This window comes from Sitophilus oryzae, unplaced genomic scaffold (genome assembly GCF_002938485.1).
Source record: "Sitophilus oryzae breed Bouriz unplaced genomic scaffold, Soryzae_2.0 scaffold_119_pilon_pilon, whole genome shotgun sequence".
In the NCBI taxonomy this organism is placed as follows: domain Eukaryota; kingdom Metazoa; phylum Arthropoda; class Insecta; order Coleoptera; family Curculionidae; genus Sitophilus; species Sitophilus oryzae.
Genome location: NW_022145837.1, coordinates 1626883 through 1639969, shown reverse-complemented (window position 1 = coordinate 1639969; position 13087 = coordinate 1626883). Strand labels below are relative to the sequence as shown.

General features: G+C 30.7%; 1 protein-coding gene and 1 pseudogene across 6 annotated transcripts in view; both read right to left on the bottom strand.

Moving 5' to 3' along the window:
* LOC115891864 (protein tincar) overlaps nucleotides 1-13087 on the bottom strand; it is a 90899-nt gene that overhangs the window by 69743 nt on the left and 8069 nt on the right. Inside the window, exon 1 of one of the 6 annotated variants that reach the window (XM_030912460.1) lies at nucleotides 9797-10017. The exons of the other annotated variants lie outside the window; for them this stretch is intronic. The gene's annotated coding sequence lies outside the window, so the exon portion shown is untranslated. Of the gene's footprint in view, nucleotides 1-9796; nucleotides 10018-13087 lie in introns of those variants that run through there. 6 annotated transcript variants of the gene reach the window in all.
* Nucleotides 4851-5398, bottom strand: LOC115891786 (annotated as a pseudogene).

Genomic DNA, 13087 nt, shown 5'->3' with positions numbered 1-13087 from the left:
CAAGGGTCAGGTAAAGCAGATGTATGGCCGAAGGAAATATATATTATATTTCAGAAATCTGCCCAAGGTTTAGCCCGATTCTGTCGTGTTAAGCCACACCCAAAATTCCAAACACACGTGCTTGGATTAAGGCTTGATTTAGGGTTGCAGAGCTTCAGCGTTTGCCATAAAACAGCGAGCAATTTGTTACAAAACCCTATAATTATATCATTCATGTAATACAAAACTTCATCTATTTCCGTTTTTGTAACGGAATTTGAATAATGTCTTTATTTTCGAGAAAATTTAGTCCAAACATCAAGGATACTGTTGATGTTTGACCATTCAAAATCTTAAAAATAAACAAGTTGTCTAAAAATGTGCTACAATACGGATATAGTATAATCCTTTATCTTTAATTTCCTTCTTAATTTGTGTAAAAATACCTAGCCAGTTTTACATAAAACGTTAATTATTTTGCTACTTTTTCGGACTAGTAAAATGGACTCTTAAGAACAGCAAATAATAACAGCAAAAAATATGACGTTAATCAAAATTAATAAATGACCATCTATTGAAGAATGAAATCAAAATTATATTATCATAGAAACTTAGGAAAAAAATCGACTATATTTTTTTAAATTTTCTCCAAAACTGTGTGCTAAAACAATCTATTTTTTTAATCTCCACTTTAAATCTAAACAATTTGAATTATTCCTGATGGCAACTCTACTTGTTGCGTGTGATAAAGATCCTCATTAAGCGCAAATCTAATTAAACATTTTGTTGGAAATTGAAATGAAATAAAACAAAACCTCCATCGGAGCTAAATCTTAATTAAATTAATGAAATTCATCCCCTCCGGGGTGTTATATCGTGCGTGCGTGAGCCTATAGAACCAATTTGTGGATATTTAGTTTCCTACCCCACTTAAATAAACACGTGCAGTCTACGGGTTGTGTCCAAACATTGGACCACAAATACGGATTTAGTCGATACACCTCAAATACTGGGGTATCTTTGCCGTATATTGGACAGTATAAATTTCATTATTAGTAGTGTCTATTGTGATGGATATTTTGCTTTATTATTCCTATTTTTTTGTCTCTGTACGATAGAACCAAAGAAAAAATATATAGAGAATGTTTAGCCATTGTTCAACGTCACGTCATTTATATTTTGTCGAACTCTCTCAATCACTTGCCAACCAGATGAAAGAGGTTGGTGACGTCATTACGGCATTTCTTAAATTACTACCCTAGATCATAATAATATATACTTATTTTACGTGGATAAGTAAATCACTATGGAAACTGTCGCAAACATATCAACGACTTCCATTTATCTTCTTTTTTTGTTGCTCACGCGGTGCTTCTACTCTATTTATCCTTGTCGAGGGACCTATCGTCCACGAGCCAAATTTGAACATTAATTTTAAAAATTTAATTTGTAAAAATATAAAGTAACAAAATACCGAGGGTTCCATTTAAAAATCAAAAGTTGTAGCCATTTCCGGTGAAACAGGAAGTGGCCGAAAATAATTGAATACGTCAATGAATCCTAATTTATATCATATATACTAACATAACATATCTCGATTTTTTATCTGAAAAAATAAAAGAGTTATAGGGGGTGAGCCGCTTTTAAAAAACACTCGGTCAGTGGCGTCAGGGTCAGGGGGAGGGCCCATGGGGCCCGGGCCCCCCCTAAAGTCTGTGAATTGTGTAAAATATTAGGCTTTGGGGTTAAAAATGGCGTTAGTTAAAAAATATTCTACATTGCTTTTCGTTTTGGGCCTCCCTAAAATAAATTTCTGTATCCGCCCCTGCACTCGGTATACATTCTTTGTATTTTTAAAAGATTTAAAGGAATAAAATTAAAACTAGATTATTTTAATTATTCTTAACCAACAACTTCCACTTCTTAAATAACTCCCTTCAAAGTAGAATTCTTCTTTTTCTTTTTGTAAAGTACTCTGGGTAATTCTTCATTTCGGATTCTCAAGCCAAAGCTGAATCTCATCATTAATTCGGCTTTAATTTTGGCTTTAATATTACAATTTCCCGATGTTACCTCGAGAAATATAAAGTCTCTAACTTTTACCTTTCATTTTTTGAAACTCTGAACTAAGGGACATTTTTAAAAAGATACAGTCCTAGGGAAAATATAATAAATTACACTTTAAGAGTTTTTCTTCCTGGGTATTTATTCGTATTATGGGACAATGATAAATATAAAAAAATAAAAAAAAAAGATCTGGACGATATATTTTATTTTATCAACCTTTTAAAATACTTCATACTTTCTACTTTTTTTGAAACAAGAAGTATCAATGCTTTTAGGACTCTTTCTATTTTATTTTATACATTTTCTTTATTAGATTTCGTTATTTTCCTCTGGAGAAAATTGAATTTGACCACATCCACTTTGTTCAATAGTATCCAAGGCTTTGTCTGCTATTGGCCTGGCATTTTGTAAGTACTCTTTCTGTTGACAAGAAAAGCTTTTTGAAGTCAAGCTCAAACGTTAACTAGAAACCCTTTTTCTTCAAGAAACCAACAAAGCTCGAGAAGAAATACACAAAAACAATTAGGAGAGACTTGAATATAAAAATCGTCTTAGAAGATAAGAGAATTGAAAAATATACTTCTATTAAAATAATTGTGCTGGTTTGTGGTATTGAACTGTTGAACTTTTGGCACAAAACATTTCAAATTTATGATTTTTTTTTATTTTATTTAACTATTTAGTCAAACTGTTTAATTTATGTGCCATGATGACAGGGTATTGATAATTTCGAAAACAATCTCGAGAACCATTACTAGTAGCGATTTTTCCAAGAAACTTTTTTTTACGCAAAAAAAAACGTCGAAAATATATTTTTTTACTCAGTAGTTAGATACAGGTACTCGTAGGTGGCGCTTCTAAAAGTAGGAAATCATTTCGACATTTAAATTCCAAATTTTCTCATGTCAAAAAACTCCCAGCACCAATTTTTATGCAAATATATTGACGTTATTCAGAAATTATTTAAAAAAAAAAAAAAAAAAAAAAAAAAAAAAAAAAAAAAAAAAAAAAAAAAACTAAAAACTTTTTTACTTATTATTATTTGCAGAATATGATGCCGACATTTCCGGAATACAGTTCGGACCACCCTGTATGGTCTTTGGTCATCTTGTCTTGTTTGTGTCTTATAGGTCTAAAAAATAAAAGAAAGGCTTGTTCTTCTACTTCAATGGTTGATGCCGACTTAATGATATGTAAATAAGTGTAAACTGTGTTCATTTTTGTTTCAAAGCATAAAATGCACACATCAAATACATAATTTTTGCTTACAGATGAAAATAAGTGCGTGATCTTGTAAGGTCTTCTTATGCCTATAATATTCTGCATCCTGTAAAGGACAAACCATCGAACATAAAACAGCGTCAATAAATAGACAAAGTGGGAGATACACAATCGAAGAGGGCTGGGAATAAGGAAGTCCCAGGAAATTCCACGGAGCTCTTCGATTTCGATATTGGAATTTAATTAAAAAGACTTGAAAACTGATCCCCGTCTTGCGGTCGCTTTGGTAACCAAAACCCACGCGGTAAAATAGCTTCGTTTGAATTTCACATCGAAGACCCGTCGTTGTTGTTGTTGCTTTGAGGGACTATAGTTATTTACTGATAATGTATGACTGCGTTCCCATCGTTCAACGTCACGTCATCATTATTTGTCAAATATGAGTTTTAGGGTGTGTCTGAGATCACTTCATATTGTTAATTTTAAGTATCTTCCTATATTATTCATTGAGCGAGTTTCGTTTATCTTTTTCGGTATTTATTAATTTTTTCTTGAACTCTTCATCAATTACGATCCCTTTAGTTCAAAACATTCTTTGGACTGTTGAAATTCCTATTTCTAAAGCAACAGCAACTTGCTATATTATTTAAAAGCGCTATCAATTTGTATTTTACATAGGAATATTACACCTTTACATTGTACCCTAGATCATATATACTTACGTGGATAAATCAAAGCCATAAGTTTAACATTAAAAAATATGTCTCCAACATCACGACATGCCATTTTCAAACCTTCTTTATTGCACTTATGAAACGTTTATACGGTTTAGAAAGTACAAATTATACATTGTTATGGAAATCAACTTTTCATTGTCATCATATTGTCATAATTTGTTTCAAATACGGTTTATTTGAAATTGCAACATGCGATTCATAACGACAATTATTAACTCGAAATACCAAGTGTGTGGTATCAAATTATTCGTAAAAAAATGCTTTTTCCAAATATGCTAATGAGCCACCCTCGTTCCATTTGAAAAAATTGAAATATGATTAAAAATACGATTTGGGCATTTTTTAATTGGCCAATACAAGACACAAAAACCATTAGACGATCAAATCTATTTTCAAGGCTCCATTGATTAAAAATTAGTGGTTTTACACACAGCCATAGACACCTCTGCTTAGATTTTGAAATTTAAAATTATTTTTTTTTTTTTTTTTAATTAAAAATGTCAAAAGTTGACATACGATATGTCATTCTATTCAGAGTGTCATTTTCTATCGAATAAAGTAAAAAATACAGAGGTTGTATTCATTTCCGGTGAAACAGGAATAAAGTGACCGAAAACAATTGAATACGCCAATCAATCCTAATTTATGTCATATACTAAAATACCAAATCTATTTTTAGTATAATTACCATTAATCACATTTCGAAACATAACAGAAACATAAAATATTAGAATAAATATAAAAAAGTTAAAATAGCTGTTTATTATTCTGTGGAAATTTTAATATTTTGGGTATACTCAACTGGAGATTATGTTCTTTATTCCAACTTTAAGGGATGCGTGAAAATCAAGCTTTAATAGTGTTACTTATATTATTGTACTCCTGTAAGGCTTTGAGGACATTTTCGTTAACCTCTTTACATTTCTTCATAAATCACGTTCTGAACCAGCCAAAGTTTGTAATTTACCTGATAATTCAGTAACTTTTTGAAGACTTTCCGAATTAGTAAACTGAATGAGATTGTTGGACGTTTTAATGAGTTCAACTCTTGCCTTTAACTACAAAAATAATACTTGAATTTCATGCTACTATCTCGTAAAAGTCTGTTTTATACCTCTGGATATATCTGCAACAAATACTGCTTTTTTATATCAGCTTCCAAATCATATTCACCACTCGATGGGTCGAGATACTCATTGATTGTGTGCATATGTTGTAAGAGTGATGTGACCGATTCTCTACAGCTTAGAGCTGAAGATATCATTGTTTGGGTTTCAGTTAAAAGATCAGCAATAGTTTGAGATTTGTTACTGAGAAATGATTTGTCTTTTGGCAATATTTGCAGTTCCAAAGCTTCTATACGTTTCTCTAATAAATCAACAGCATCCATATCTAAAATTGCTAATAGATATAAGTTATAGATAATAAAAAGAAAATGTTGTTACTTCTACACCAATTCAGTACCTGCAACACGAAATTACAGTTCATATCGAACAAGTAACACAAAAACAAGTCGAAATAATGACGGAAAATTGCCCAGGTCCAGGTTTCCCACCCTTCTATCGAGGAAAATTACAGGAAAAGTTTGTCCCCCGTGTCGTTAAACTCCCAAACTGATTAGGGAAACATTCCTATAGGGCGGAGTTGGGAAAAACTGGGAGAAAATTCGAACTGTGAGGCAGGAAAACTCGGGAAATACTTCCTTTAACGGCGAAAATCGAATCGAACCTTTTCTAACTATTCTATTGAATTTATTTCGACAGTAAAAAACTTAGAAAGAGGCAAAATAGGTAGTTAAAAATGCTAAAATTTCTTTGACAATTTTGAATTAATACTTCTTCATTAGTTAAATAAAATAACTGGGAAAAATAAGTAACGTATGATCGAAAAAAGTAGCTTCAAAGACGGCTAAAGAATGACAATCGATTATCATTTTTGCGATGTCAATCTACAGGGTGATCCGAACTGTATTCCGGAAACTTCGGCAACAGATTCTGCAGATAAAAATAAGTAAAAAAGTTCGTATAAATGTATGTCCTAAAATGCTTAGTTTCGGAGATACAGGGTGTAGAAGTTTCATTTTTATTTCGACTTTTTTTCAAATAATTTCCGAAGTAATATCAATATTTCGATGAAAATTGGCGTCTGGGAGTTTTTTGACATGAGAAATTTTATTTTGAGGTCAATATGACTGTATTATGATTTCAGTCTGATAACTATTTAGTCAACATGTTTAATTTATGTCAATGAATGACAGGTATTGATAATTTCAGTTCCAAATATCTCGAGAACCATTACTCGTGGCGATTTTTACCAAGAGAGCTTTTTTACGTAAAAAACGTCTCAAATGTCTATTTTTTTACTGAGTAGTTTTATACAGGTATGGACAAAAAATTATTACTGTTCAAAGCTGTTAAAAAATATGTAGGTACCTCAAAATCAAATTTATCATGTCAAAAAACTCCCAGATGCCAATTTTCTTGGAGATATCGACGTTAGTTAAGAAATTATTTGGAAAAAATCGAAATAAAAATGAAATTTCTACACTCTGTATCTCCGAAACCAAGCATTTTAGGATATACATTTATACAACTTTTTTACTTATTTTTATCTGCAGAATATGTTGCCGAAGTTTCCGGAATACTGTTCGGACCACCCTGTATATTATTTGTCTAAGATCAAAAGTTTATCAAAAACCCTCAAGACAAAAATAGTATAATAGAAAATAAATATGTATAGACCCTGTTTTTGTTTCGTCAGGGAAGAAAAATAAAAACAGCACAGAGGGTTCTACTAGGGTGGGAGGGGTTGAAGAAGCTCCATTTGTAAATGCCACATCCGGTGTGGGTTGAAAAATGGGGGTTGGTGTTGAGGAAAAAAAGGGGAGACAGGGGAAATATATATATATATATATATATAAACGACCCTTTTGCCCAAAATGGATCAGACTGTCAAGACCCTAATATTTAAATTTCTTTAGAGTATATTGTACCGTCTATTCAAATATTCATTTTAAGATTTGAACTCATCAACTCAACTCCATTTAACCGATCCTGTATCTCTCACGGTTTCCGAAATCCCAATGACAAGCGTCGAATTCGAGCCACCCTGTACAGTGCTAGTCTATTTTTTGATATTCCATATAAAAAACAACCCGTTGAAAAAGAATCATGTTATATACATATCACTTTGATAGATTATAGTTCCCTTAATAGAGTGTACAAGAAAAATCCATAAAAATCTACATAAAATGCCATTACATGCTAAATTTAATCGCATAATATAAGCTAAAACCTTGTCAACTTTGAGAAGCCTCACTAAAGAAAGCTTTGATTATTGAGATTGTGTAATCCATGTAATCCTGTTACTTTGTATCGAGGTTATAGATAAAGGAATCGTTATTAAAGTATCCTTTGAGGAAAATTTAAAAAACATATCCAGACAGGGTGGATGTTTTAAATATTTTGTTAATAATAATAATAAATAAATAAAGCTTTATTGTACAAAAAGCCAAAATAGCTTCATAGAACACGAAAAAAAGTATCAATAAAAATTTTACAATTTTAAAATTGTAAATGGTTATAATCACTTAATAGTTATTATAAATCACAATTGTTCAAGATTAAACATCAACAAAAAAGTCGTTTACCGCATATAGTGCTCTCTCCAGTAAGTATGATTTCAGAGCTTCGCGAAATGCGGGAAAGAATGAAAGCGACTTGATATTCAAAGGCAGATGATTGTACATTTTTTTGGCATTGTACGGTATTGAGCTTTTAACTATAGTTCTGAGCTCGGGGTTGGCAGATAAAGATCGTGCACCTCATTCCTAAGTTTATAGTTGTGAGGTGGCCTTTCGGGAATAGCAGATATGTGCTTGCGGATTAAGCAAACGGATTCAAAAATGAATAAAGAAGAAAGAGTCAGTATTTTGAAATTTTTAAAGATATTCTGGCAGTGAGTTCTACTGTTCAGTCCCAATAAATATCGAACTGCTCTCTTTCGAAGTTTGAAAATACGATCAAATTTTGTCGAGCAGCAAGTACCCCAGAATGGAAGAGCATAACGAAGATGCGACTCAAAAAGAGCATAATAGACTATTCTAGAGGTTGATAAGTTAAGTTCCTTAGAAACTGATCTTAGCTCAAAACAGGCAGTTTCTTTGATAAAGCTTCGATGTGCAAGTCCCATTTTAACGAGTTGTCTACAACAAGTCCTAAGAATTTTACAGAGTCCGCACGACGTCAATAGTGGTGTTATTAAGGTTGTATAGTACTTTTATATGACAAAACTTTAGTTTTTGATAGGTTCAGGTATAGGAGATTAGAATCGCACCAAGATTTAATGGTGCGTAAGTCACTGGATATAGTATTATATAGTGCCGTAACATCTGGGCCGCTCCAAGTGAAACTAGTGTCGTCCAAAAAAAAAAGTGAAACATTTTTTTTTCATTATAAATATAAAAAAAACGTTTCTTTCAACCCTGTATCGAGGTATAACAAGGAGTAATAATTGTATTACTTTTTTATTTCTCTCTATAAAACGGATAAACAAGAATCAATTTTATTTGAGCACTAAAGTTGATTAAAAGCACTTTTATTTAGTTCTGAAGTTCATTCGGCTCTATATAGAGTCGATGTGATAGATCATGATAAATTCTATTTCTTTTTAGTGTCAGTAAACATTAAACGAAGGAGAAAGATGTATAAAAGAGATAAAAAATGATGTATCTAGTTTGGAAGATGTATTTTGTGACGTGTGTTTGAATTATATGTGATTGAGAGTAAATTATTTCTTTTTTTGAAACAAAATAAAATAAGCTAATAATATAACAACTATAGAACTATATTTTGATACAGGATGTTTCAAAAAACATGTACCATCTCTCATGGGGAGATTCCTCATGCCTTGCCTTGATCCAAGTCTAATAGCAACCTTTAAGAAAACTTAATATGAACAGTGCTTTCCATATAATCAATAAAATAAAAAATATATGAAATAATATACATGTACTGATTTCTTTAAAAAATCGACAACTATGAAACTATGAACCCTTCCTGGACACAAACGGTACATTGTGAGACAGGAAATTGTAGAGAGAAACAAGCCCTATAACATAGGATACAACATTTTAATGAACAGTGCTTTCCATATAATCAATAAAATGAAAAATATACGAAATAATATGCATGTATCAATCTTTCGAAAATCGACAACTATGAAACTATGAACCCTTCCTGGACACAAACAGTATAACAGCAAATTACTAAAAGTACTTGGAAGAAAATTATAATAAATCGAAAGATTATAAAGACTTTAACACCCTGTAGCTACGAAACAAAGCAGAATCGAACCTATTGTTGAGTTTTTAAAACAAGAAAACATCGAATTGTTGAACCATCCTCCATACAGTCCCGACCTAAGTCCTAACGACTTTTTTACTCTTCCAAAAATTAAGAATGAACTGCGTGGTCAAAGTCAAAGGTTCTAGTGTCCAAAAGATGCAGTCCGCGCCTTCAAAACGCAATTTTGAAGGTACTAACGAGCGAGTAGAATAACTGCTTTCAGAAGTGGTTCCAGCGAATGCAAAAATGCATTTCTCTGTGTGAAGGACAATAGTATTTAGAAGTTATCTACTGTTTAATAGTTATCTAAAAATACAACACATTTTGGATGATTATTATAGATTTTTGATATAAACTAAATAAACAAGCAATAAAACTATTATATAACTGTTTTTCTGTCATAAAAATGACCAAAAAACAATAATTAATCATATTCCTGATGCTTACCATATTGTTTACTAATAAAACCAACTATAATAAACCAAAAAAACTAAAAATCTGTCCACTAAAACACACTATAAAGTTTTAAGTCCAATCCGACGCGAGCGAAAGAAAAAATCCGTGAAATTTTCAGTCAAAATTTTCCCGAAACTCACACCGATTTGGTGGAAAACTCCGACGCCAAATATCTGAACAGCAGGATGAACTTTCCGCACAGTCCGCGTGTCGTCGCTCCACGTTACGAACAGGCACAGCGTCGTCGGAAGGAAGTTTTGAGTGTGTTCGGGCCGAAGACGCCGATGTAGCTTTACAGGGGACAGTCAGAAAGTCGATAGAAGTAGTGGTAATATATTTGAAGCGTTAACTGAAGAAATAAGAAAATGTACGTAACCTTATGAGCGATTTCGTGGCAAAAAACCTGTCCGAGATGTAGCTGGCGTTAACGTCAGCCTGTCCGACAATTCCGAGATTTAGTTTAGTTCTGCGCCGCCGAGCGCTAATGTCGTTTACAGCGCAGCGGATAAAGAATACTGTACCGTAGTTCTGCTTTCAATCGAGAGAGTGAGTGGTTGCCGGAGACAATGTTGCCAGAACTACTGATTAATCCGTAGATTTACGGATTTTGGGTACAGTACGTTTCTATCATTAAACAATTTAATAGTAATATTATATGATTAAACAAGAACGGCGTCAGAGTTGGCTTTGAAATGAAGATTGCTGTTATTTCATATATAAAATATTATGGCATGTGTCAATAACCGTCATTTCCAAGCCAACTAAACGACTTTTTCGATCATACAACATATTCCGCACCTATAAAAGAATTTTTATTTTTGTTGCTTATTCTATGTTTAACACGAATAAATTGCAAATACATAAACGCGGATTTTTCATCCAAAGATATTTTCGTCAAACGTATTACAGATATTACACATTTTAATATGGCAACACTGCCATAATAAATCAATAAACCAATAAATCAATAAATCAATAAATCAATAAATCAATAAACCAATAAACCAATAAATCAATAAATCAATAAATCAATAAATCAATAAATCAATAAATCAATAAATCAATAAATCAATAAATCAATAAATCAATAAATCAATAAATCAATAAATCAATAAATCAATAAATCAATAAATCAATAAATCAATAAATCAATAAATCAATAAATCAATAAATCAATAAATCAATAAATCAATAAATCAATAAATCAATAAATCAATAAATCAATAAATCAATAAATCAATAAATCAATAAATCAATAAATCAATAAATCAATAAATCAATAAATCAATAAATCAATAAATCAATAAATCAATAAATCAATAAATCAATAAATCAATAAATCAATAAATCAATAAATCAATAATCAATAAATCAATAAATCAATAAATCAATAAATCAATAAATCAATAAATCAATAAATCAATAAATCAATAAATCAATAAATCAATAAATCAATAAATCAATAAATCAATAAATCAATAAATCAATAAATCAATAAATCAATAAATCAATAAATCAATAAATCAATAAATCAATAAATCTTTAAATCTTTAAATCTTTAAATCGATAAATCGATAAATCTTTAAATCGATAAATCGATAAATCGATAAATCGATAAATCGATAAATCGATAAATCGATAAATCGATAAATCGATAAATCGATAAATCGATAAATCGATAAATCGATAAATCGATAAATCGATAAATCGATAAATCGATAAATCGATAAATCGATAAATCGATAAATCGATAAATCGATAAATCGATAAATCGATAAATCGATAAATCGATAAATCGATAAATCGATAAATCGATAAATCGATAAATCGATAAATCGATAAATCGATAAATCGATAAATCGATAAATCGATAAATCGATAAATCGATAAATCGATAAATCGATAAATCGATAAATCGATAAATCGATAAATCGATAAATCGATAAATCGATAAATCGATAAATCGATAAATCGATAAATCGATAAATCGATAAATCGATAAATCAATAAATCAATAAATCAATAAATCAATAAATCAATAAATCAATAAATCAATAAATCAATAAATCAATAAATCAATAAATCAATAAATCAATAAATCATTAAATCGATAAATCGATAAATCGATAAATCGATAAATCGATAAATCGATAAATCGATAAATCGATAAATCGATAAATCGATAAATCGATAAATCTACAAATAAATGTATTTCGTTCATAGACTTAAATCCATCCGGAAACTGAAGATAACTAAGTTAAATGTTAATGATACGAACAGTTACTTAAAACAAACTATCAGGAGTTACCTTGAAACAGAGAAAAGTCATTGCTTTTTTAAATGAGAAATTCAGCCCGAGCGCTTGAATTAAAATTTGAAAACTGACCTAGGAGACGTTATATGTGTCATCGTCTTCTTGATAAAATTACGACCAAGTTGGACCAAGTTGACTGTTTTGATTAGATATATTTTTCTAGTATGCTTTTTATTTTGTAGCTAAATACAATTTTTTCCTGTTTCTGGTGCAGAATTCCAGTAAGGTTCTTGTAGAAAAGAAGAGATGCAATGAGTATCTTACACACAAGTTATGTTTTGTAACTTTTTATTAACTTTTATAATAAATATTACATTTATAAAAACGTGTTTTATTAGATTTATTAATATTTACTAACGCTTTGTGAATTTACAACACTAGTTATTGTAAATTCACTATAATAAAATGTTTTAATTTGTTGTTACTCTATAGTAATAATACCAGAAGTTGGCAATTTTAAATGATAAATTTACAATGAATAAGTAAATTCGCCATGAAATACATATTTTTAAAATAAATTCACAAAGAATATTGGTGAATATAAAGATATATTACAACATATTTATATACATGCCACAAGTTATACAGCGATTTTACAAACGAGTTGTAAAACTAAAGAACGGATAGTAAATTTACTACAGTAATCTGTGGCAAAAAATTTAACCGTCAATATTATATTAAATTTACAAATTATTTTTTTAGCGCATAGCTTTCAACGATAGAACCTTGATATAACAGTTTTCATTCAAAACTATCCATGTTTAACATTTTCCTGATTATTTTCCGATCATCCCCCGTACTCCTTGAAAATAGGGGTTGTAAAATAAGGGTCGTGCGCTTGCGCCCTGGTTCCCTATCGATTTATTGTCAGCTTGCCGGAAGCCGGAAGGGGGAAAAAGGTGTTTTATGCCCCCGATGCACTAAATGATTCGCCAGCGGGAGACGAGCGTAGAAATTCCTTCTTACGC